This window comes from Rattus norvegicus, chromosome 1 (assembly GCF_021556685.1).
Source record: "Rattus norvegicus strain SHRSP/BbbUtx chromosome 1, alternate assembly SHRSP_T2T, whole genome shotgun sequence".
Taxonomy (NCBI): domain Eukaryota; kingdom Metazoa; phylum Chordata; class Mammalia; order Rodentia; family Muridae; genus Rattus; species Rattus norvegicus.
The window spans coordinates 22,158,111-22,184,450 of NC_141534.1; the positions used below are offsets into that span (position 1 = coordinate 22,158,111).

Here is a 26,340-nt window from a genome sequence, read left to right on the forward strand (position 1 = left end):
GAGCAGACTTTTCTCCAGTCCCATGGAGCGAGAGAGGGATTAGTAAAATATGAGCAATATAAAGTAATGCTTTTCTGTCTCTCCTCACCCAAAGCATCGTGGGATGCTTTGGTCTTAGAGTCTGAATCTAAGGAAGATACATGGAACTGAAGGGAGCAGGAAGTCAGATTTAAGTTCATAAATTATTGTCATTTTTAAGTTAATCATGGTGGAGGACATAACCTCAGTCAGACACACTGGATATCCAAGACACATAGTTAACAGTGGGCGAATTTGCTATGCTAAAATATGCATCTGTGTTGTATCTCTGAAAAAACAAAAGCCAGTCTTCGGTCAAGCTAAACTTCTCTGTTTTGCTTCCATATCATAAGTCAAGCCTCTTTTATTTTCCTGCCCAAGATAGAAATCTCTTGCCCAAACTCTATACTAGTTAAAAATTAGCCTTTATGGCACCTTTCTAGAGAACGATGAGACCTCACAAGACCTGGTACTCACTGATTCTTTCCATGAAACTTTCTCCTTCACTGAACTCTGGCTTGACCGCCAGTTCTCCAGTGTTGGCCTCATAGACACTGAGAGTGGCAAATAGCGTGTGGGCACTGATGTTTCCATGTTGTTTCATACAACTCCGTCCTTTCAGCTTTTCAGTATGCTCTTCTCTTACCCCAGATGCTCTCTCTCCATGCTCATCACTATAACAACATGTGTTATTTCTCCCAAGAGGCACCTGCGACACTCCGGTTTGGCTAAGGGCCCTCCCTCTAAGTTTCCGAGGCATCATGATCAACCCAGTGCCTGGGATAGCAGATTCTATGCACATATACTATCCCAACCCAGGCGACTATCTTAGCCATGTCTCGACTTGTGAGATAGACATACATGAGACGAGGGACTCTCTCATTCATGACTCATATCTATATCCTCAGACTACAACCAGAACTCTTCATAGAATAAAAAGTAAATGATTAATGACAACACGGTGACAGACCCAATGGGAAACTTTTTTTTTTCTTATCTTGAAAACAGCTGTCACTGGGCTTCATCCAACAAGCAAGACGATTGCTTTGAAATATTTCCCCGTGTCAGAATTCCCCAGGATGCCGAAGCCAAGAGTTGACAGATGACGCTACATTGCTGTGTGATTCTAGTGTGTATCGCTTCCGTCCTCCTGCCTCAGGTGATTCAGGTGGGGAGAGAGAGGAGTTGGGCAACTTACTGAGGGCTTCCCGATGGTGATGGATAAAAGTGCTTCTTTGAGCTTCAGGAAACGAGTAGATAGGATCTGATAAAACATGAGAGTGTGGCAAGGTTTCATTGGTTTTGATAATACCAAAGGCTATATGGGGAACAATCAGAACATAAATAAAAGGCCTAAGGGAAATACCTCATCGAGAGGTATTTCCTTTGCAGAGGTCTTGCAGTATAATCTTTAAGTGCATATAATCTTTAAGCAAAGATGCTTTTAAAAAGACACATAGGCTAAGTGGTAAATTAACGCATGTTTTAACGAATGGATTATATTTGGGCAGAATAAACCGAAGTTTTAAATTATTAATCAGTTAAAATATAATTATACCATTTTGTCCTTTATTCTGTTTCTTCCATGACCCCTCCTCCCAAATTCATACATGATCTCTTTTTCAGCCATTGTTTTATATTATATGTATATATATGTATATATGTATATATGTTATATATGTATATGTATATATATATATACATATAAACAAATAAATATAGAGATGTAACCTACTGAGTGTGTTCCTTGTCACCTGCATGAGTGTTTCCAGGGGTGAGTGCTTGATATCGGAAGCCTCATCCCTGGGGGAGTCTAATTCTCCCTCTCTCGGTGGCTGGTAATTGCTCACAAGAACACATAGCTGTTCATTTAGGGGTGGTACCCTGTGAGATTTCTCCCATTGGCCTTTCGAAGTCAACCTACGTGAGCATCATTCAGACCTTGTTTAGGCAGCCATGTTGGGATTTCATCAGGGTAGCTCCGTGTCATCTCCCAGCAGGCTCCCTATTCTTCGGGCTCCCTCTTCCACAGTGCCTGAGATTTAGTGCTGCCATGCATTGTGCATGTGTCGACTGGAGCTGCGCACTTCACGGTCAGGTGGTCTCTGAATTTTGACTAGTCATTACTTTCTCTAATTGTCTTCTACTTCACAAAGTAAGAAAGCTTCTTCAGTGGTGAGCGAAAGCTACAATTAATCTGTGGGGGGTGATATTTGGACTGCAATATTAGATTATATTGGAGTTCGGTTAGACTACAGTTGGGTGATATTATATTGGTTTAGGAAAATGGCAGTAGTAGCGCCTCCTGTAAGATCGATGACGTTACTAGCTACATGTAGTAGGCTCTGTTTATAGCGCGAGGCATGATTTGCCACCTGATGAGCGGGCCTTGACTCCAGTTAGACAACTGTTGGCTATGGCCAAGGTGTAGGTGGCACTATTGTACTTCAGGGAGGTCTTGCTGTTCAGGTTGTCATCGCCCTTCCTAGGCATCAGAGCTGAGTAGAATTGCTGACTCCTTCCCTTCCTTGGCAGCTTGCATAGCACTTCTGTATTATGAGAGCTAGTTCCTGAAGGAGAGTCCAAAGTGTGTGGTGTCTTCAGCAAAAGACACTTAACTTCAACCTCAGACTTCAACAACAGGGTGTATATTGTTTTGGGAACTCTCAGACGCCCTTGAACAGCAACTCCAAGGGAGGTTTTAATTGGGAATGAATACTCCAGCTGAGAGGAAAAGATAATGTTTTTGGGAAGCTTTCTGAGATATTTTAGCGGCTGTTTCAGAAATTAATATGAGTGAAAACGAGAAGGCTTTATCTAAGGGAACTTCATACCTCTGAAAACATATACATATATTTTTAAATACTTTGGAAGTGTGTTTCTTTGTACTTGTTCTGTTAGACAAAAAGAATTTTGTTTCTTGGGATCTTATTAACATTCTTCTCAGGTATCCAAAGAGCCCCAGAATCTTAGTCCCCACAAATGAGAAATATGGTGGGGGAAGGGAACTGTGAAATCCAAACTCGAAATCTTCTGTAACAATGCAAAAGCACTTCTGAAGAGTAATTTACTCTGAAGAGTGAGTTAGCCTAGGAGAGCCCAGGGCCTGAGAAAGAGAAGCCATTAAGGTGTATAAGAGAGAGGACCAGACTGTTTGTCCCATTGTAGCCATCTTAGTTTTCTGGTTGTTCGTGATGTGTAGTTACGAACTCCATCTCTAAAGTAGGCAGTGTCATTTTTCTTCCCTCCTTGGGACACACGATTGATCATGAAGTAGGAATATCCTTGCAGAATCTGGAAGATAGGTACATAATTACCTAGGTTTATTCAAAACGAGTAGAAAAAGACTTTCTGGTTTCAACCATTGCAAGCTTCAATGAATCTGTTAAGCTATAGGATTATACAATGAATCCCAGACCATGACTCAAGCCTCAGTAATTTGCACACACATTACACTTTTAATGTACTCAAGGTCAAAAATAAGACATCCAAATAGAATATTAACTGGCCTCGAAATATACTTGGATTATTTTCTTAGGTTAATATTATGATAAATTTAATAACACAGCTTTTTGTTCATACAGCATTGACGTAGTGATTGCATATTGCCTATTGCAAATTGCTTCAAATTTTTATGTAAAATATGCAAGATATATATATATATTAAAAGTAAACACATGACCTTCACTTATCTAGGTAACTATTATAAATGTTATATTTAAATGAAAACATTTTAAAGAACACATGAAAAATGTTTTCCAATGTTCACCAACTCTGTTATGGTGGCACAAGTCTGTAATCCAACCATAAGGAAGGCAGAGGCAGGAGAATTATTAGTTTGAGGCTAGCCTAGGCTACTGAGAAAATGCCTGTTTAAAATAAATAAGTAGAAATTAGGCTGAGGGATGACATGGTAGGTTAAGGTGCTTGCTGACAAGTCTAACACCTGAATTCAATTTTCAGTATCCACACGTCGGAAGGAGAAAACGGAAACCTGAACATTGTATTCTGTCTGCTACATAGACATCATGCAATGCATGGTTCTGATGAGCCTCTGTGAGCACCAGGCATATGTGTGGTGTGTGTACATAAAAGCACAAAGACACTCAAATACATAAAAATGAATAAATCTATTTTAAAAGAAACTAGCACTCCATGACTCTTGGTAGAATATTTATAGAAAACAATGCCCTTATCTGTCTGGAAAGGTCACCAAATTGCTTCCCCCTGTCCTTGCTGGAGCTACAGACAATTGTGGCCCACTTTGTGAGTGCTGGGAAGACCTGAGAGTGCTCTCAAATAATAAGCCATCTTTCCAGCCACAAGTAATAGATTCTTAAAGGTTGGTTACAGCGTGGGATTGTAAAACATAAAAAAAAAGTTGTATTATGTCAGTTTAAATTTCGTGGCCTATATTGATTTTTTTTTTTTTTTGGTTTGGTAGAATTTGTGTTGATCATTTGTTTGGTAGAACTATGTATTGATTTTTGGAACTAAAGATATTAAAAACAGATTAGTGAATTGACTTCGTTCATAAAGGTGCTTGCCAAGAAGCCTACCACCTGAGTTTGATTCCCAGGAACCACAAAGAGTACTCTAACATGAATATCCTGCTATTTGACCCCCATAACAGTATAGAACATACATGCCTTCCTCCTCCAAAGAAGAAAAAATGTAAGTATAAGTCTGCATATTTGTTACTTACATGTAAACACACACATACAAACGCATGCATACACATACACATACATACACACTCAGACACACACACATTTCACATAAAGTCACCCACAATTTCACACTGGGTGTAGTGTTTCACACACCTACAATGCCAGTACCCACGGAGCAAGGACAAGAGGACCACTATCTATTTGAACCCAGGCCTGGACTACATAGTAAACTCAAGGCTAGGCTGGGTGCATAGGGCAACTCTGTCTCAGGAAAATAGTAAAATGAAAATGTAAAAGAAAAAAAAAACACTGTCAGCCTCATCAAAAGTTTACTGAGTTGCAAGGCTGTCAGACTCGGTGGCAGGTTTGTTTACCTCCACCCTGATTTCAGTTTCTCTCTAATTTTATCTCTGGTACTGAGAGCTTCAGCTGTTCTTGAAACAATTGAATCACTTCCTTGTGTTTGAGATGCTGTCTAGCGAACAAACAGCAACAACAAATCCCAAAATATTTTCTCCCCTTGACCGAACTGCACTTCATGTAAAGATGGAAGGTTTAATAAAGTCCTTTCAACTGCTCCATCAGAAACATTTCTGAAGTGGTGAGTAGCACATACCTGTAATCCTGTCCATCCTTCAGGAGCTCAGGCAGGAGGGTCACCATTTTTAGGCCAGTCCGGGCTACATAGTGAGATCACAAATCTTTGCACTGTAAGCATATCTTGTACAGCATTTTCTCCAATACTTAAACCTTCTGTCTTTGAGTAAAGCTACTTAAGACACAGGATGTTCTAAGGGGAGTCGCAAACTTCCCACACTTCAGGGAAACTCCATAAGCTCAGGAAGTTCCTGAAACGGAACATTTATGCTAGACTTCCCTCACCAGTTAAAACTAAATTGTAAAACTCTGCCTAGAAGAAGCAGCCATCAGTTGAGATGCCTGGAAAAGGCTCAAACTTACTAATTTCCCTGGAAAGGACATTCACCAGCCCATTGAGCTGCCTACAAGTTGACAGTATGCTCCAGGTTTCTAACTTTCTTGAGTTGTCTGCCACCAATACTGAATGGGCTTCTATTGATTTCCTGTCTTTGAGTCATTTTCGCTCCTGTAATGAACCCCTCACTAATACTGTATGTACACTAATCCTGTATATAACCTAATAACTCATTACTTTACCAAGGATTTAGTGGTATCTGTACTTGGTCTTTTGTTCCCTATCTAGGATGAGTAGATATTTGTTCATGTCTCCCCAGAAATAGTGTCACACAATACTGCTAGAAATCTAGATGAAACCTTACAGCAATGACAACAGTCACGTCTGTGTTGTACAAACAGAGGGCATTCATTTATGTGAGCCTAATGAATGTCCTTGCTTGCTACATAAAGGCACTTATGACAATTTTTTTTCTTTTCTTTTTTTTTCTGAGCTGGGGACCGAACCCAGGGCCTTGCGCTTGCTAGGCAAGCGCTCTACCACTGAGCTAAATCCCCAACCCCATAAAGGCACTTAAATACCATGCATGGAGCAAGAACACCAATAGGCTAACCGCCTTATAGAGTAGACTGGAGTTCAGGCAATCAGAGACATCTGGGGATAAAAGATAGTGTTCTGAGGGAAGGACCCCAGTCTTTTTGCATTGACTCCGTTGTGCTTTCTTCTGAATATTAACTCATAAGGTAAAACTCTATGCTAAGGGTGGGCAGAGAACAATCAGATGCCAGGGCAGCCAGGAGCTTGGTGACTCTCAGAGTTGACGAGCAATTCATTATGGTTCATCCTTATGTCTCCAAAGCAAGCAGGGCAAGATGATGTAACCCCATTTTCAGCAGTCTTGTGTTAAATAGCCAGAAAGAGTCACTTCTCCAGGATGAAGACTGCGTTCTGAGCTCTTGAAATGACTTCAAGCTTCTTTGTATCGGTGCCCTCTGAGCTCACCAGCCTCTCTCACTTGTACCTAAGTGAGACGGGATAAAGATGGCTTGCTGAGCCGAGCTTCCCAGTCAACTCTAAACTTGCTTAAAGGAGGTTTAGCTGCAAACTCCTGGGGATTTGTTTATATGCGATCTACGGGACTGCGTGAGCACCTCCCCAAAGCTTGTCTCCCTTGCTGAGGGCCCTGTGCATGGTTGTCCACCTGCAGACCCTGGCTTTCTGTGTGTGAGTCACGGAGGGGTGCCTGTTGGAGTGTTAAGAAAGATAAACACATGGCAGCTCCCTAAAGCCTGTTTCTGGAAGCTTCACAGGAGAGAACAGACCCCCATTGTTCAGTGCCCGTTAAGTGTTCTGTGTCTGGAGGGAGCCGTACATGCTTCTTGATGGATCAGAAAAACGAAAATGTTTGTAATTAAACTGAAGTAAACCAGCGGCGGCAGGATGTTTTTTTGGAGTGAAGGGACAGAGATGACTGGAGCAAGAGAACAGGGGTCAAAATCAAGGAGGTGCCACATTCAATTGGATCAGAAATTCTCACAAGAAAATGAAACGAAGTCCTGCAGGAAAATTTCCCCTGCCGCAGCCTTGAGCATACCGAACGGAAAGGAAAAGCATCGGTGGAAAACTTTGCTGTTGTCAATGAGTTACTCTTAATATAAATGGAGACAGTGAGTTAATCTGGTGGCTGTAAGCAAACCTATGGCTGTATTCTCATGTGTCTGGGCCAACTTTGACAGAACACCACAGTATACAGAGGTGTGTACGACTTCTGTCTACTGAATATCCTAAGAACATTTTTCTTTTCTATAGAAGCTTGCTTATGCCCTAAGGCTTTTGGAGTTTGGACATTTGTCACAGCACTTGAGGAACAGCGTAGACGTAGCACTGACTTTACACGGAAAGACGAAGAGTAGCAGCTATTGCCTGGGTGTATAAAACACTACAGGACAAATAATCAAACAGAAGCAGGCATGGGTTCCCTCCCTATGGGTTCAGGATTCACTGTGAACACAGCCTGTACCCCTAAACTTTACACTTAGGACTAACATTGTCCATGCTTCAGGGCAGTGCTTGTCCTATGTCCTGTGTCCTAGAAAACAAAACAAATCAAAACAATTGTGTCTATGTGATTGTTGGTGTTGAAGAGACAAAGTCCTTTGGAGGAGACAGGGCTTGAATAGCAGAGGCCTTAGGGAAGAGGAAAAAATGTATCAAGTAGCTTCAGATTTTGTTGTCATATAGTATAAATACTATTCATTCTTCCCTAAGAAAATGGCGTTTCTTCTCAGCATTCAGCAGACTTCTTGCTTAAGGGAGAAGTTTTCTTGTGTCTCCTTCAAGCTTGGGATTTCGGAATTGTCACCTAAAACTAGTGAAGTGTCACAACGGTTGTGATGGTGGTTATGGAGCGTTCTACATGTTTAAAAAAAGTCATATTACTCTTAATTCAAGCTGCCTCTTTTAGGGTTAGTCACCCGAATAGTATGTGCTTTCACCAGAACATCCAGATACTATAAAAACAATTGAACCTGTCTGTGTAGTTTGGTGGTATTCAGTCCTGTAGAAAGCGAATGCTGTCCTTCATCCCTGACAGTACTTTGCTTCCTCACCCATAAAACACTGCCTCGTGCTCTGGCAGTATGTAGTTTCCTATCTAAAAGAGATGTTTGCTGGAAAACGCCATCAGTTCTGTCTTCTGCCTCTTACAATTTATCTATCTATCTATCTATCTATCTATCTATCTATCTATCTATCTATCTATCTATCTATCTGTAGCAAAGGGTTAAAGAGAAGTGTAAAGGCGTTAAAGGCCACTCTTTACCACATGACACATTCAGTACTCGCTCAGCCATGGTAAAGTCTCAGGGAATATTATTTTATTGTTTTATGAATTGCATCTGAGTATAAGAAAATGTGGGGTAAGTCTGTACTCAGGCATGTACATATGGCATATAAATGCATACATTGAATATACACACTTATAAGGAATTTACATTCATAAAGAAACTAAGTGTAAGAGGAAAAATACATTATGCCTATATCGAGTGCTGATATTTTTTCCTGGAAGGTTTCTTTCCTGTAATATTGAATTAAAGCCATTTACTATGCTTGGCCACTCTGGAGTGGGGAAGCTATGGCGGATTGGCTCTCAAAGCCAATGACAAAGATGGTACCTCCCATTGAGGAGGGCCCAAGAGCCAGGGTTGTGAGTCTCTGCCTCTTTGTACTTATTTTTACACACGAAATCATTGTGTCTGGGAAAGAGTGGTCCAGGGGATAAACTGTGGCCTCTCCACTAAGGTTTTCTGACTCGGGTTCCTTGAGGTAGCTTTGAAGCTACCCTGTTTCTCATGCTCCCCCTTAGTTATCTCTCAGCTAGTCTTGAGAAAGAAGCTTATGTCCTTCCTTCTAAGAAAAAGACAGGGATTCAGACAGTGCTTTCTGCATAAACCTAATCAGCCTGACCCTTAAACCATCACTTGGTTGCTTCTACGCACTCTTTGTTCATTCCTAATACCCTTAGGGGATTTAGAATAAATCATTTGGATAACAATATCTAAATGTTGAGGAAGAATGTAACATTTGACTTTTAAACCATGCCTAGTTTTCATAAACACGTTGTGTAGACCCAGTGTCAATAAAATGATGGAGCAGAACCTTCGATGGACTTTAACATTCTGGTTACTCATAATATCCATTACTTATGAGAATGGTTTAGAATTAGTTATATTCTAAGAAAACATAGGCAGAAGTTAACATCATCAAGAGATAAGAGTGCATAACTCTTCCTTGGGTGTTTAGAACCCAGACTAGACTAAGACATCATCCTTTGTGTAACTGAGGCTGCCTCTGTCAGCCTCGTTATCATTTTCGTTCTTTTTATTTCTTAAAACTCTTTGGCTTAAGAATCCCATTCTAGAGCCGGGGAAGTGGGTCTGTGGTTAAAACACTTGCTGCTCTTGCAGAGGACCCAGGTTCCGTTCCCAGCACCCATATGGTAGCTCACAAACGTCTGTAACTCCAGTTTCAGGGGATCAGATACCTTCTTGTAGCCGGTGGTGGGCACTGTACACATATGGTACGTTTTCATATATTCAAGCAAAACATTTATACGTGTACAATAAAAATCAACAAAATCTCTGAAAAGTACAAAAATGAAAACTCCACTCTGCATGTTTAAATGATCTTTAACAAAGGTACTCGTTGCTCTTTCACAGGAAGGTGCAGTCATGGGCTGGAGATGCTACGTCCCAGAGACAAGCCTGAAACCCCTGCACTCAGGAGGAAGGAGCAGGGGGATCAGACGTTTCAGGTCATTTGGGGCTATGTTGCAACCCTGTCTACCATAAAATCTGGGCTTATTGTAATGTTGGTCTCTACTCGTTTGGGCCACTATAGCAGGGTGACTGATAAATGATGAAGGCCGATTTTGTAGTTCAGAGGCTGGGAAGGTCAAGACCAAGTGTCCTGCTTCCTCTTTGTCTTGGGTTGTCTTATGCAGTCCTTGGTTTTCTGAATCTCAAACACATACATCTTTCTGTATTCTGATTGTCTTGGTCCATTTGTTGAATGGAGACACAGCTTAGCTTGGTTTGCATTTCTGAGCTTTTCTCCCAGAGAACTCATTTCTCATTTCTTTAGCCAATGGTAATCCGCATGATTGCTTTCATATCCTTGATTTTTGGGTTCTTCCACCAAGTCCACATCAAATTTCTTTTATTTTCATGCTTTCTGCCAAGTAGTAGTCAATATATCCTACCCAGAACTTGATTATTGTTTTTCAGTTAATGAATCTGTTGCCAATCCGATCATCTTAGCTATTTTAATCATTATCCACTACAAACCACGTTAGACTTGGAAAACCAACCAGAGGAAGCTGTTTGCTTAGATTCCATTATCTTAAAATTATTACTATTAAAGAGTGTGATGAGATATATGTGGGACAGAAAAACATGAAATCATGTTATTAAGAACGTTGTGAACAAGAATTCTACCATTTTTTCCTCACTAAGTTTATACAAGGGACTACTTCTTGAGTCCTTTGAAGGCTCCCTATCAGACTGATGAAATAGATGTTGAGTCATAAAAGTAACAAAACATTGCACACATAATCAGCCTGCTAGAGCTTGAATGTCTGAGGCAAAGGGCCAGTGTTGTCTCTAACGACCCTCGCTAACTCAGCAGGGGTCAAGTCAAGGACCATCCAGGGGCTGCCCACAGGCTGAGCATGGCCAGCAGTACCATCTGCTTGGCCTCAGCACCTGACATGAATATTTGTATGTCAAAAAATTGCAAAATTAGCTTAATTTTATATTAAAATAGTGTCCCTATTGTCTTGAGAAATCACATTTGCATTTCTCCAATGTGCTCTGTTCTGCAGTTGCAGCAATCAGCAAAGAGCAACTCTTGCCCTCCTATGGGCCAAGGAGCTCCAGGTTACCTCAGTCTTTACTAAGCAACAGTGATTCCTCACTCAAGATGAAGTTTCAGTCGCAGTCTTTAAGGGTAACAGTTACTTAGTCTAGTTTTTTTTTCCCGGAACTGAGGAGGTGGCTTACTTGTCAGTTTTCCCTATGCAGGCCAGAGGACAACCTGACTTCCGATGCCCAGAGTACTCCTGGGCAGAGGTGTTGAGGACAGAGATAAGAGGATCTTGGAGCTTACTGGTCTTCTGCTCTGGCCAATCCGTGAGCTCTTATTTCAGTAGGGACCCTGTCATAAGAAAGAAAATGTAGACTAATGAAGGAAGACAGCAGACACTGATCTCTGGCTTCTACACTAACACACACACAAGCATACACGAGCACATATATACACGCACACAAATATAAAGTGTTTTTCTGTAACCATTCTCTTTTAAAATTTATACAGAAAATGACTAGCTGGGGATATCTTTAAAACTGAGCTTTCTCACACGTTTGATTGTGAGTGCAAGGTGTACATTATGCAGCGTCTTTTCTTGTGCATTCCTTCCGAGTAGCTGCAGATGTGCTAGTTTGAGATGAATGTCTTATACCCACAGAGAAAAGCAGAGGTGGACTCAGTAGCACAGCACTTGCTTGGTGTATGTGAGGCTCTCACATGGTGAGAAAAAAACAAGGCAGAGCTGAAGTGACTTTCAATGAGAGAACTTGTAGAGGGATTTTAATCCGGCATGGTTACTCTGGCTAGAATTACAGACGTGCCCTTAGTACATACATTTAATCCCAAACGAGGAAGGTAAAGTTAGTTTCTAGAAGGAAGCACCATGTTTGAAAGCGATGCCTAATTGAGAAGGAGAAAAAGTGGTGAGAATGAGGATCTAGACGTTTAGAACATGCTGCCAAAGTTAGTATGAGGCCAAGCAGAGCAATTCGGCGAGAAGCTGAGAGAAGCCAGTTTGAATCAGTCAGTGTGGAAAATTTTAAACCAGAATGCCTGAGTTGACTAGCTAGTGAGAGTTCAGAAAGAACTAGAAAGGGTAAGCTTATTCAGAACCGAATCTCTGAGGCTGAAAACATCCTAGGCCTACATGGGATTGTGTGGAAGCTGGAAGCTTCCAGGACAAGGCCTAAGTTAGCAGACGGAGACAGTAAGCCCTAGGACTACAATTGTGTCAGGTAAATAAAATATTCCTTTATAAGAACTGACTTCCAAACAGGGGTGAGTTACCACAGGTTGTGCTTAAAGATAAGATATTAAATTGTGGCGGGTGGCACATGCAATACCAGTAATGGAGAAGATGAGACAGAAAGATGGAGGGTTAGAGATGAGCCTGAATTTCACAGTGAGGTCTGGGCCAGTCTGGCAATAGAATAACGCCATATATCAACAACAATGCCGATATAAACTACCGATATTTAAAAAGAAAAGCCCTAAAAGTTAGACATCTCATATAACCCAAGCAGGCCTCAAACTCTCTGGTAAATCCAGAATGATCTTGAAATTCTAATCCCTTTGCCTCCTGTTAGAATTGCAAGTGTGCACCCCTGTGTCTCTCTCAGGCAGTGTCTCAGATGTAGTGAAGTAAGCAAGTGTTCTACCCACTGAACTATATCCCTGGTTTAGCATCTTTCATTTCTTACAAATCATCTATATTAAATGTTCACTTTGTGTGCATATGTGTATGGGCGTGTTCCGTCACAGCACACGTGTATATGTCAGTAGACAACTTGTGGGAATCTGTTCTCTTCACCCTGTGGGGTTTAGAGGGTTGAACTCAGGTCCCTGAGGCCAGAAGCAGGCTTCTTTACCTGTTGAGCCTTCTTACTGCACTAATTTTTAGTTTATATATTTTGTAGAAGAGAGTCAAGATGTAGTAATTCCGTTTCATGCATACATAAACATTTGGAAGGGTGCTAAAATGTGAGGGCTTGAAACACATTATTAAATAAGGGTAGAGCTAATGCCAATCAACCAGAGTTTCCAGGGACTAAGCCACTCCCCAAAGACTATACATGGACTGACCCTGGACTCTGACCTCATAGGTAGCAATGAATAGCCTAGTAAGAGCACCAGTGGAAGGGGAAGCCCTGGGTCCTGCTAAGACTGAACCCCCAGTGAACTAGACTGGTGGGGGGAGGGCAGCAATGGGGGGAGGGTTGGGAGGGGAACACCCATAAGGAAGGGGAGGGGGGAGGGGGATGTTTGCCCGGATACCGGTAAAGGGAATAACAATAGAAATGTAAATAAGAAATACTCAAGTTAATAAAGAAAAAAATTAAAGTAAAAAAAAATAAGGGTAGAGCTGTCAATCTTGGGATTTTAAAGGGACTTGGGCAACCTGCACCTTCATTTTATAGATGAAGCTTCTGAAGTCCCATTGTACCCTGACCCTCACAGTTGGAGCATGCAAAGGCTTAGTTAAAGGAATACATGCTGATTTTAAATCCCACTCAAGTACTTTTAAGAACAGGAGACCAACACAAGGACAGGGAATTCTTCTGCAACAGATGGATAACATGGAAAAAAATTGTCAGACTTCATCTTGAAGCAAAGCAGGTTTCTACTGGTGGGTACCGACAGTTTCCTTTCTGGAGAACCATGGCAACTGATCAATGCTTCCCCCCATTTGCCAGAAACTGCCTGCTGTGGCCCCATTCCTATTGGCCAGCTCTCTTTGGCCTGCATCTGCCTTCTTTTCCTGTGGAAATAAAATATACAAGCAGGAGAAAGGACATATTTGGTAATGTTACGCTCTTCAGCTTCCTCTTTGGGGCCGCCTCAGCTGCAAAATGTCAAGGGAAAAAATATCCCTCCAACTTGGAATTAATTCCAGACAGACCCTGATGCCTGCAAAGTTGTCAGAGGGAGCCAAGTGCAGGAGAGCCAAACATGAAGAAGGTTCACTATTCGACTTCAAGAGACGTTCAAATAATCAGACACTCTGGTATTTATGATCCCCCCCCCGCCCCTTTCAGATGGTCCGCAGCTCACAAGGTTCCCCTCCCTTTCCCACCGACTCTGAGCTTCCTTTTACACGAAACCACGATGGTTATAAAAAGATTCTTCCATTACTTGGAAGCCGCAAGCACTCCAGGAGACTCTGTTCATACAGGCTCTTTAGGGCTGCAGGGCGGCCCCTCCTGGTTCTTAGTCTGGGGATGGCAGGCCAGGAAGTCAGACACACTTCACCTTGACGATGCCACTGGGGTCCTCATCTAGTCCGTGTGTCCCTGCCAAAGCTTGCTGCCACTCACGGCATTAACGGTGGAGACCTTAACTGAAGAGCCCTTACTCCTTTCCACAGGCCTTCCGTTTCAGAAGGAGCTGTGGGCTCACCATTGTACGGACCATCCCAGTTGGAAAGTAGACCTCCGGGACTGCTCCCGAGGTTGAGTTTGGGGAGAACTTCTTTCTCCTGGCACTTGGTGCCCTTGCTCCTTTCATCCATTGCCACGCTGCTGGCAGGAAGCTGAATTTGTGATCCAGACTTTATTACATTGCTGCATACACATTTCCTCCCATTTTCTTGGTCTTCGTTTCTAAACGCCACAGTGTTTGTTTGTCCTTGGTCACCCTGCGTCCTTATTTGGATTCTTCAAGAAGCTTTGAAAGCTTCCAAGGATCCGTTTTAGCAACCGGTGGAAGTGTCCACATGAGGGATGGGATGTTCTGTCTTCACCTGTGGTCTTCATGAATGAGGGTCTTTTTTTCTCGTTTCCTGCAGCGCCCAGTGTCTAACTGCGGGTTTTGTTCCTCAACAGTCTCCGGTTTGTGCTAGTTCCATGGTGATCAAGCGTTAGGTCATAAACATTAGATGTGGCATCACTGAGTGAGTCAGGGAGGAAGAAGCCGGCTGGAAAAGCAGCTGAGAGCTTCTGTTGACAGATGGATGCCTTCCTAATCACAGGCTGCAGGAGAGGGGAGCCTCGCCCTGCTCAATTCTGACACTGATTCACAGACCTGGACAGACCGTTCTGCAGGAGGCTGGGGAAGCCCATCTCAGGGCTCATTGCTTTTTCCCTTCCACACCTCTCACTGGACAGCCATGGCTCTAAGAAGAGGTCAAAGTGAACAGAGAGGTCTTTCTCACGAGTTTCTGAGTGTTTTTACTTTTTAAAAAATCTTGTCTGTTCTTTATGAGACAAATATAAACCAAGTTTAGGTGGCTAACCCTTGCTTATGGCATAATTATATAAGACAAATTTGCTCGTAGCATAATTGTTCTAAAGTGCTGTTTGGTCTCTCTGTTTTCTTATCAAGAAAATAGGTCTAAAAGGAGCTTATCTTTTGGAAGGAAGAGGGTCCTAGTAGATAATTTTATTATAGCCTTTCAGCCCATCTTCAGGATTGATTCTCTGTGAATCAGAAAATGCCTGGTATACTGGTTCCTCTTAGAATATTTGCATATAACCTGTGTACACATATTTTTAATAACCTGTAGACCTCTCACAGTATCCAATACAATGTAAATGCTATGTAAATAGGTATTATCTGGTACATTCTAGGGAATCAGGACAAGAAAAAAGTGTCATACTTGTTCAGTATGAACAGGTTCCTTTCAATACCTTCACTTCAGAGTTGGCAAACCCACAGACATGGAGTTGGTGGCTATGGAAGGCCACCCTGTATCAGTTAGTGCTCCTTGTCGCTATTAAGACGAGGAATATCATGTGTTATAGGCACAATCCCTCAGGCCCAGGTTTCATTTTAGAAGAATTTGCTTAGGATTTCTAAACTCAGAGAGCACACGTCATTGAGTTGAGATAGGATGTGAGGGGACTGGTCTCTAAGAGAAACAATGGCCTCTCCTGTGGTCACTATCACGAAGCACTCAGTTTTTCTGCCAACAGGTCAGCCTTTATCTTACAGGCGTGCTAGACCTGAAAGAGAACATTCCACCCAGGGATCAGGTTCTATCACCTCACTGGAATGCAACGTAAAACCACAGAAACTTTAGTCCAAACACATTTACCACGGTTCAGTTTGATAGAAGATAGCATTTGGATGATCTACCCAGGTTACACTCCCTCTAGGCTGAAGGTGGGATACAGGAAAATAAATTTAAAATCCAAAAGGGAGCTTCAGGCAAGCTGTCCAGAAGAGCTTTTGACATCAGGGATGAAAAGAAATTGTGAAAAGAACCTATTGGAAAAAGCCGTTGAGCTGATTCCAGAAATGCTCACCTGAGTGGTCCATATGTAGTCCTGAGACAGGGGCAAAGCTCTATTTTCTTCAAGACTTGAGATTCTCTAACTTATCAAAAGAGTAAGTGTACATTACTTGCTGCTGTTAACAGTAGTGTCCATTGGCTGGTGGGATAGCTACTGGCAAATTGCTTGTCTCGAAAGCAGGAGAACTTGGATCTGATTGGCAGAACTCACGAGAAACAAAAGGAAACAAACGAAACAGAATGCCCTGCATGCTGGCATATGCCAAAGCTCGGGAGATGGAGACACAAGTAGATCCCTGAGGTTGACTGGCAAGCCAGCTAAGTTTAGTATACCTGAGGAATTTCAGGCCAGTGAAAGACTATTTCTCCAAACAAACAAACAAACAAACAAACAAAAACAAACCAGAGGAACAACTGAGGTTGTCCCCTGGTCTCCATATATGTACACACTCACAACACTACACAGTCACGACCCACATAAATCCTCATGAACACACATGAACACACATGAAAACACACACACACACACACACACACACACACACACACACACACACAGGCACGCACACCCAAATTGCCCTTTATCAGGCAAATACTACTTCCACATAATAATGTCAGCTTCTCCTCATTGGTGGCTAACTGGGAAGACCTTTATTCCATTTTTCTGCTTTACCCAGAAACACATACAGGCACAGAGAGGTTATTGATGGCAGCAAGAGAGCAGAGCCCAGGACACTCACAACCATGGCTTCCCATTCTCTGTGCTTGCTCCACCAGGAGTCGCATGAAAACCTGTACATGACAGAGCCCCACTTCTATTTTTGTGTGTGTGTGTGTCACTACAGACTGAATTCTAGAAATGCCTTTGTAAGAATTTTGTTTACTGAGTGGGGCAGTCCCGAGACAGAAATGTGATGAGCTCAGGGGCTGGTGTGGCCAAATATCAGTCTGAAAGAATGGTTTAGACAAAGGGTAAGAGGAAATGCTAGGGACATGAGCTCATTTTCTACTCACAAAAGAAGTTAGAAGGTTACATTTGAGATTCAGCCTCTGTGCCTTTTACTCAAACCGGTGCTGGAGGCCCTCGTGCAACCACAGCTCCACACAGATCACCACAGAGACTTTTCTGAGCAAAAACCTTGTTAACTTCTCTTAGAGAAAGTTCTATTTCATGTTTCAAATCTACAAAGAAAAATGTGCACCTAATTGGACCGTCACTGTGTCTTACAATACATGGGTAACTCATTTCAGATGAAAACGTTCGTTACAACTCTCTGGTCAGTCTGCCCCTTTCTCTCTTTTTTCTTGTTTGTTTGTTTGTTTGTTTGTTTTTGAGACAGTCTCACACTGTGACCCACAGAGATCTGGACTTGGCAACCCCTCAACCCCAGCCTCACAAATGCTTTGGTGACAGACAACCACACCTTTTTCTTTTTCCAGTCTTGCAGGGTGATCTGTCCCTTTTGCACAGGAAGCAGTTGAGTGGTTCTACTTTTTCCATGGACGTTGTAGTTAAAGGGCTTTTTCTTCCCAACGTTATGACTTGAGGGAGCACGCATTCATAGCTGAGAGAAAATTAACGACACTGAATGGTGAAATCCTCACCCGAAACTGATATTAATATCATTAACAGTAATGCTATTAGCAACACTTTTATTCATTACCATGTTTTTAAAGATATAATATATACACCCATATGTGAGAATTCTCTATATAGTCCTAATAAGCAAATCTCATATAGCATGAATAGTTATTTTCATAATGAATTTTGCCTGGCAGGGGGCTCCAAAAGTTATTTCTTCTAATCAGAGAGGAACTGGAATTCTCATTAATTATCCTATTGTTCAGGCTATGTTGTTTCTTTTTTCTGTAGAAAAATTGGCCAATGGGTGACTATATACCTCAGTGTTAACCTGTCAGCACCGGTGAACACAGCAGCTTACATCCGGGACCTCAGCATGGGACAAAGGAGAACAAGGGTGCGACAGTGAACTCAAAATGTCCAGGTAGATCAGACGACTGCGGAACAAAAAGAGATTGACAATGAGGTGGGATTTGAACAGTAAGGGACAGAGAGAAAATGAAGACCATTGCTAGAGTATGGCCACTCCTGCCCTCTTCTGGGCCCTGTGTCTGTTCCTTCCTTCTCGAGCATTCTTATTTACTTTGTTCTCAGAGGTCTGCACTGCCATGGATTGGCTTGCGTCAACACATGGAGCCAGAGTCTAAGCTGTAGTCATCAGCTGATGTTATGCTAAAGTCAGAAGGCCCTTCTCTAGTAAACGAGCATTACAATAGGTAAACGAAGTTAAAGGCAAAATCCCTGTGCACTGGCACTCAACGTTTATAATGGAATGCATGCATAAGGGGTGTGAGCAAGATGCGTAAGAGAAATGTGAGGGGACCTAGACACACAGAGACGGGACATCCCATTGTTTGTATATCTGAAGATGTAATTTCTGAGAAACAGGAGAGAGAGGGTGGAGAAAGTGGGGAGAGGAGGGGGAAGGAAGGAGCTTTAGGAAATTAGTTCCAATAGTTATAGAAACTTGGCCTGTCCCAAAAGCTGCATACCAGTTGGGGTCCCACTCCCTCCCTCAGCAGACCAAGGATTTCCACCTTACTGGGATCCATGGCTTCGATGAGGAAAATAATTTCAGGAGTGGCCAGTGTGTGAAACACATCTATGGTGTACTACAGGAATCCTAACACAGGCTTAAGCACAGAGTCAAGAGAGGAAAAGATCAGAAGAGACTTAAACATACCCTAGAGCTCAGGTGCAGACTTCTCAGGAGTCAAGACACTGTTTTGACAATAGCCATATGTAGGATTTTGGTAGGATGTCACTGAGTGGTGTTGGAGAGACATCTAAGAGAATTACAAATACAGAGACAAAAGTCTAGCTCATGAGACACTGGGAAGGTGGATGTCCTTTAGTTAACAAATGCTAACAGCTTGTCTGAAATTCTCTAGAAATGTCTAGGGGAAGGAATGAGGTCCTAGCCAAACCATCTCTCTATGAATAGAATATTAACTTTATTTCCATAGCCTTTAAAGCTACTGCTGATATGTTGGCATTGATGAGACTGGGATGGCAGTCCCCTCCCCCTCTCATGCTCCCTTTGTTTCACTCCTCCCTTAGTCTGAAGTTCAGAAAAGAATTAGAATTTGAATCCCGTTATAAGCTGCCAACCTGCTGGTCTGCAGGCAAAGTACCTTTTTCCTTGGGAAGCCAGTCTGGTCTCTGAGATCCTCAGTCGTCTGAATGACCACTGGATATGCGGTGAAGTGTCATCTACTTATTCAGCGTTCACTGATCGAAACACTAATCCTTGTTTTGAAATTCCTCCGTAGAAACATTGAGAGCAAGGGCTGGCTAAATGCATGACTGCTGTGGCCCGGAACATCTGAATGGCCTATCCTAAATGAGTTACACACACAGCTACTACCCTTTCTTCATGAGATTTTACAACAAGCTCTCCAAGGCTGGCTTCTCTAAACAGGATTTACTTTAACTGAGGCCACGAGAAAACTGGAAACAGGAGAAAGCCTGGTATGTATGTCTCTCTTTTATGTTTGTCTCCTGTATTATGGATCCCTTATTTACCCATGCATGGGCATGGTAGTCTCCCAACCACGATCTTAGCATACCTCATTCGCTTTGAAAGCCAAAAGCATAGAGTTATGTCCTAAGCCTGGTGTCAACCATGGATTCTAGGAGAGTAAGACTTCACAGGAAGGACAGATCATTTCCAGATGAGGACAGTTGTCTCCAACGTAGATGCTACACCCTGGGGAAGATGACCTTGTGAGAACCAGATTTGTTCCCTCATGTGTGCCATTAAATTAAAAGATTAAACATTTCTCAGACTACCTACAGACCCAAAGCTAGAAAATGGCCATTGCAACCATGACTGCTGAGATTACAAAGTTCCTTGAACTCACAGATGCACACTAAGAAAAGCAGCAATGTGGAATCATCTCTTCAACAAGAACGATGTATAACCTGTTTTTCCACCCAGAAGGCTGGGAATGGAGGTGGTTAATAACCTGGTGATTCACATTATCTGTAGGGCCAGGTCAGACCACAGTCCCACAAACACGACCAGAGGTAGCTGATAATCCCAGGGACCTTTGCATTGTCTGTATGGCCAGGGGCTCCCCCAAGATCCTACAACTAGGACTGGAGATACCCGGTAGTCTAGGTGACCTTTGCATTATCTCTTCCTCAAGACCCCACAACCAGGACTGAATGTGACTCATATCTCAAATGACCTCCTCACTATCTATATAAGACCACAACAGATCCTCCACCAGGCCCTTACGATAACACATGTAGCCTGTCTCTAGAACCCACCCTCATGGAAGAACTGACACATACTTTGAGAAGAGGTTCAATGTCATTATGCCTCCTTGTGCACAGGGCATTGCATTAACCTAGGAAACCTTTTTTTTTCCAAATTTTACTGTACTTAAATATGTTTATAATAAATTGTCCAGTGTCAGAAGTCTGAGCTGGGTGCACTTGACTTCTGTTGAACTAGATTTCCTTCTTGCCTCATATGGATTGGTAATCTCTTGGATCTGGTGGTCACGGAGAACTCCTCCCCCACCAGATCTGACCAGAACTGCTTATTTATGCATATTTTTGCTCCTACCCGAATCCTTCCTCTGTGTAATTATTAATTTATTTTTATTCTCACTTTACTGCCCTGGCTAGCCTGGAGCTCACTATATAGTCTAGGCTTAAACTCATGACACTCTTCCTACCTCAGCCTCCCAAGTACTGGAATTACAGGAGCCATAATCTGGAGCTCATATGGACACCATGAAGATGAGTATAGAATTCCAGACTACTCTATTTGTTCATTTTCCCAGTGTGGTAAATGAAACCTCCTTTTTCAACTTTTCACCCATACTTGTCTCAATAACTGGAGTCCTGGGGCCAGTTGCAGAGAGAGCTCAGCCTGCTGAGGCTGCTTAACCAAGGACTCTTCACTGAAACTTGGGTCAGGCTTACATGTTAGAGATAATGGTGATGGTGGTGCTGATGATGACTTAGTAGTTTCTGAAGTCATCTATGGTGAGAAAATTTGGGTAGTGTTCTAGCAGTCGTTCTCAAGGGAGAGGGAAAAAAAACCCACCCTTTCCTTTAATGGGAGAATGAGAAGAAGTTATAGCTGTCTAACATCTGTCCTGATTCTGTGAGAAAAATCATTCAAGGTTCACAATCATCTCACAGAGCAGATTCTAATGCTCAACCCTGATGAAAAAGATGACTGACTATCACGTCAAGGAACCAGGGCTGAAGAGGTGGCTCAGCAGTTTAGAGCACTAGAGCACTGACTGCTCTTCCAGAGGTCCTGAGTTCAATTCCTAGCACCCACATGGTGGCTCGCAACCATCTGTAATGGGGTCTGATGTCTTCTTCTGGTGTGTCTAAACATTGCTACAGTGTACTTATATACATAAAATAAATAAATAAATCCTTTTTTTTAAAATTAAGGAACCAAAGAAGGTCTTGTGACTTACTGTTTACCTGGAAGCCTGAAGTGTGTGTTATAGTTTCACCGCACTGAGAGGCCAAGCCTGCATCTTTCATCATACAAAGAGCCTGCTGTGTCCTCCTGGGATCTATCAGTGAAGCACAGAGATTCCCACTTATTTTTTCCCTTTAGTTTTATTCTGCCTGTTTGTTGACGTTGCCCAGAGCTTGTGTTCTAACTTTATTACACCTGGTTGGTGAAGCCACCCTTCATCTCTAGGAGAAAATGACAGAAAGATGTGGAATCCGCCTCTGGATGAGAACACAAAGTAGCTCTCAGAAGAAAAAGAAGTGGCCACACACAGGTAACATTTTCATGAGGTGACTCGGTGAGGTCATGAGATAGGCCCTACTCCACCCGTCTGGGATGAGCTTGATTGAGGCTGCTCTTTGGGTGCCTTTAATTACAGGATAAGGATGGACTTGCATCTCTGAAAGCAAACTTTGTCCAGGTCTCAAAGACTCACTTTGCTTTTCCAAATTACCTCACCTGGGAGAGCCTATTAACAGTCATGGGATGTCTCTGGAAAGATACATAGAAGACCTGGTGGTGACATTGTTTCATCTGGGGTGAGGGCATTGGTACCATGCCAGGGCACCTAAAAGGCTTGTTTCTCCTGGCATATGTTTGTATGCCTTTGAACCATGTAGAATGTGAAAGTTCATATGGTATGCACATATTACTTTCTTAAAACTATCCACCTACTATCTACCCGTATCCAGCTAATTATTAGTAAGAAAAAGCCATAAAGACAGAAGAGCCAAGGAGACCATCCATCTTCCTGGTTGATATTCCTGGTTAACTTTATTTTTAATTTTTTCTTTTCACAGATACAGAGACCCTAAGCAAACATTTTCCTGTTCTTGCTCAGAATAGGCCAGGCACACTTTTAATGAAAGTTCTCTGCAAAAGTTATTAATATCTGATGCTTGGCTACATCTTGTTACATTGTCTGTGCACATATCTTGCTACATTATCTGTGCCCATTTTAAGCCTGCATTCACACACCACTTTCTTCACAGGACCTGCCATGACCCAGCTTTTTAAATTGCAAACTTACACTTCAGAATTAGATGTCTATTTTATGCTCATGAAATCTCATCTTTGAAGGTTGTTCTGTGTGTGTGCAGAGCATCCTTGCTGTCTGGAGCTGAGCCCACAAGAACAAGGACACACTTGTTTGCACGTTTTTTCCTCTTCTTTTCCCCCACACCTCAGCACAGCCTGGAATAATTGCTGACAAAAAGCGAGAGAGGGAATTTTTGTTTCCCTTTTTAAGTTCGCTATGCTCAATTAGTATTTTTAATAGGCAAGTATTTTTTTTAACAAACACTTCTCACTCATTAGCCTGTCAATAGTGACTCTTCGTTTTATCTCAAAAACACAATACAGATTTTAAGAATAAAATTCAAGAATCTATTTTCTACAGATAACCAAGGAGTATATGAAAAGAATGCTCAAGTTAACTAGTGACTAGAGAAATGTAAATAAGAAGCTACAGTGAGAATAGCTGCTATTAAAATCAGAATTGGTATTGATGTGTAGAAAGGGGAGTCTTTGGGTCCTTTCACTGGAGATGTAAATCATTTAAGTGCTGTAGAAAGTAGTCTGGAGGTCCTGCTACATGACCTGGCAATCTGGCTCTTGTGCACATATCTAGTGTAGTTTGTATGTGAAATGTGCTCTGGTGTTCCTATGTTGGAACATTTGGCCCCCAGATGGTGACACTGTTTGGGAAAGTTGTGGACTCCTCAGGAGGTAAGGCCTCACTGCAAGAGCTGAGTCAATGGGAGGCTTGATCTATCACCCCCTGTGGTGGTCTGGATAGGAATGGCCTCTAGGGAGTAGCACTATTAGGAAGTATGGCCTTATTGGAAGAAGTGTGTCACTGTGGGGTTGGGCTTAGAGGACTCAGAAGCTCAAGTCAGTTCTCCCCTTGCTCCCTGCTGGTCAAGATGAAGAACTCTCAGCTCCTACTCCAGCACCTGCATGCTGCCATGTTTCCCACCATGATGATAAACCCCTGAATTGTAAGCCAGCCTCAGTTAAATATTTATCTTTGTAAGAGTTGTTATGGTTGTGATGTCTCTTCACAGCAATTGAACCCCTATTTAAGACACCATTCATTCATTTTCCTGAGTGCAGATATATTTTAACAGGCCAGCCTCCTGCACCTACCACCCAACCTTCTCTATTTATTACCATACCTTGAGTTCCACGATGGACTGTAATCTCCGGAACTGTGTTGTGTAACAGTTTCCTCCTAGATTGAAACATTCCATACTGCAAGAAATCTCCTTAAGCAGGAAGACAAGCAGTTTAAAACTGCTTCAGGAAGTCCCCAAAACTGTTCAGATTCCACTATGTCTCCATATGAAGAATGTGGTTCTTTTTTGCTGGAATCCAGAGTTGCAATTTGTCTTGGACAACAACATACAAGGAAGAGTGAATCCTAAAAAAAACTTAGGTTGTGTCCATTTCCACTTGGACTCCTCTGCCTCTGCTATGACACAAGCCCATCTGAGGTATCCCAGGCTCCTTTACCTTAGCTGTCAAATGGGTGTCCCCAAGCTAGAGCTGCTGTGATCAACTTGAAAAATTTCAATGAGAAGCATGGTCTCCCTACTGAGCCCAAATCCACCCACCCCACGTATATGAGGACTAAAGGGCTGCAGTTCAAAATCTCAAGTTGACAGCAGCAACTACTTAGACTGTAGCAATGTATGAATATGGCCTGTGTCTGTTGGACCTGTTGTACTGCTTCCTTCTCTTATTGGTACAACAAGATATCTGAGGAGGGCAGTTTAAGGAAAGGAGTTTGTCTTGGCTCATGGTTTAAGAAAGGGTAAAAGACTGGGGAGATGGCATAGAAATGAGACTGTGGTAACTACTCATATTGTGTCCATTCAGGGTACACAAAGAGATGACAGCTAATGCTCAACTCATCTTTTCCTTTTTATTTACTCCAGTACCAAAGCCTCTGAGGTGGTTCTGCCCACATTCAGGATAGGTCTTCTCTTCTCTATTCAAGCCCTAGGAAAATATCCTCACAGACACACTCAGCTGTGTCCCCCAAGGTATTTTAAACCCCTTCAAGCTGACAATGAAGACTAACCACCACACTCTGCCTAAGACGTAATGTCCCAGTGACATGCCACGGGATGGAACCTTCTCTGCAGCCGACTGTGCTCCATGAACTTCGCCCAAATTCTGGGTATGACTCTTGGTGAACATGACCTGGAGAAGTGCTTTCCAGAACTTGTGTGGGTGTGGGGGAGGATAAGGAATGCTGCCAGTTTCTGTTTCCTGCATCTCTGCTCTCTTCAACAGTCAGCCAGCTGGTGCAGCTGCACCCTTTGAGCAAATGATATTATATCCTGGGCATTAGCCTAAGTAGTGCCACACACGCATGAAGCCTCAGCTGTTATTTGTTGTGCTTCGTGTTATTCTTGGCTCTGTTGGACTGCCTGAGGGTGGCATAGGCTTCTGCACACCAAACACTTTTTTCCAAGATACGGAGATAGAAGCTTGATCAACATAGCCATTAATGATGATGGTTGTGTATTAGGAAAGTATGACTGGATCACATTTTTAGTATATTGAGATTTTCTTTTCCACAGTAAGAATTGTGCAAGTAAATTAACTATACAAAATTATATGACATAAAACTATATATAGTAAGTATGCTCTTCCAGGGAGAAGTTTAAACCTTGCCCAGACTACTGCATAGTTGTGCATTATTTATAAGCACAGATATCTACTCACTGCCTTGCATAGTACCATTCATATCAATATGGTGGAGATAAGTCTCATGAATTAATAAATACATTGAATCAGGTTTGTAATGAGTATTGTGGTTTGAATGAGATATGTCCTCCACAGGCTCATGTACTTGAATGTTTGGTCCCCAGTTGATGTCACTGGGGAGGTTTTGGAAACTTTGGGAAGTAGAGCCTTGCTGGAAGGAGTGGGTCAATGAAGGGAGGCCTTGAGGGTTTGTAGCCTCACCCCATTTCCTGTTCCCATTCTCTTCCTGTGTATATACACACGTGATCACTCTACTTCCTACTCCTGTGACCATGATTTCACTACTTCTCCAAACCTGATCCCTACAGAGCCATAAGCCAAAATGAACTCCTTTCTCTTCCTAGCTGCTTTTGAGCATGCTGGGTTTTTTTCTTTATCACAGTAACTAGAAGGTAACTAAAACATTACCATCCATGCTAAGCGATGAGTGAGTGATTGCTAATGAGGGGTAATTGATTCTGCACGCATTTTCTGGAACAATTGAATACCGCTATTCTTTAGCACATGCTACTCACGATTTTGATACGACTTAGGTATTTCTGACCTGGGTTTAAAACCTGAAGGTAAAAAATTGGAAAATATGTATCCTATTTATAGCCTCTGGTGAAAGCATCCTATTTCTAGTCCACTTAAAATAATGGAAGAAAATGTCCATTTATTGACTTTGTTGGCCAAAACTCTGGGTATGGTAAAGAAACAAAGGAAGAAAATATCTTATGTATGGCCCTGCCACACGGTTTGCAATTTAACGGGATGCAAGCATTACCACCC

At 42.3% G+C, this 26,340-nt stretch overlaps 2 long non-coding RNA genes across 3 annotated transcripts; one reads left to right on the plus strand and one right to left on the minus strand.

The window, feature by feature from the left end:
* Positions 1-9,791: 9,791 nt before the first annotated feature.
* LOC102553526 (uncharacterized) lies at positions 9,792-14,775 on the minus strand. Its single transcript, XR_015644790.1, has 2 exons — positions 14,236-14,775; positions 9,792-11,334 (listed from the first exon to the last, which is right to left on the minus strand). It is a non-coding gene; the product is annotated as an uncharacterized LOC102553526 (long non-coding RNA).
* Positions 14,776-14,877: 102 nt separating this feature from the next.
* LOC102553457 (uncharacterized) lies at positions 14,878-25,597 on the plus strand. 2 transcript variants are annotated; one of them, XR_015644789.1, is made up of 5 exons: positions 14,889-15,125; positions 18,090-18,222; positions 19,571-19,769; positions 21,723-22,066; positions 24,794-25,597. It is a non-coding gene; the product is annotated as an uncharacterized LOC102553457 (long non-coding RNA). The 2 variants fall into 2 exon arrangements; XR_015644788.1 differs by lacking the exon at positions 24,794-25,597 and having other exon boundaries at positions 14,878-15,125; positions 21,723-22,426.
* The last annotated feature ends 743 nt before the right edge of the window (positions 25,598-26,340 follow it).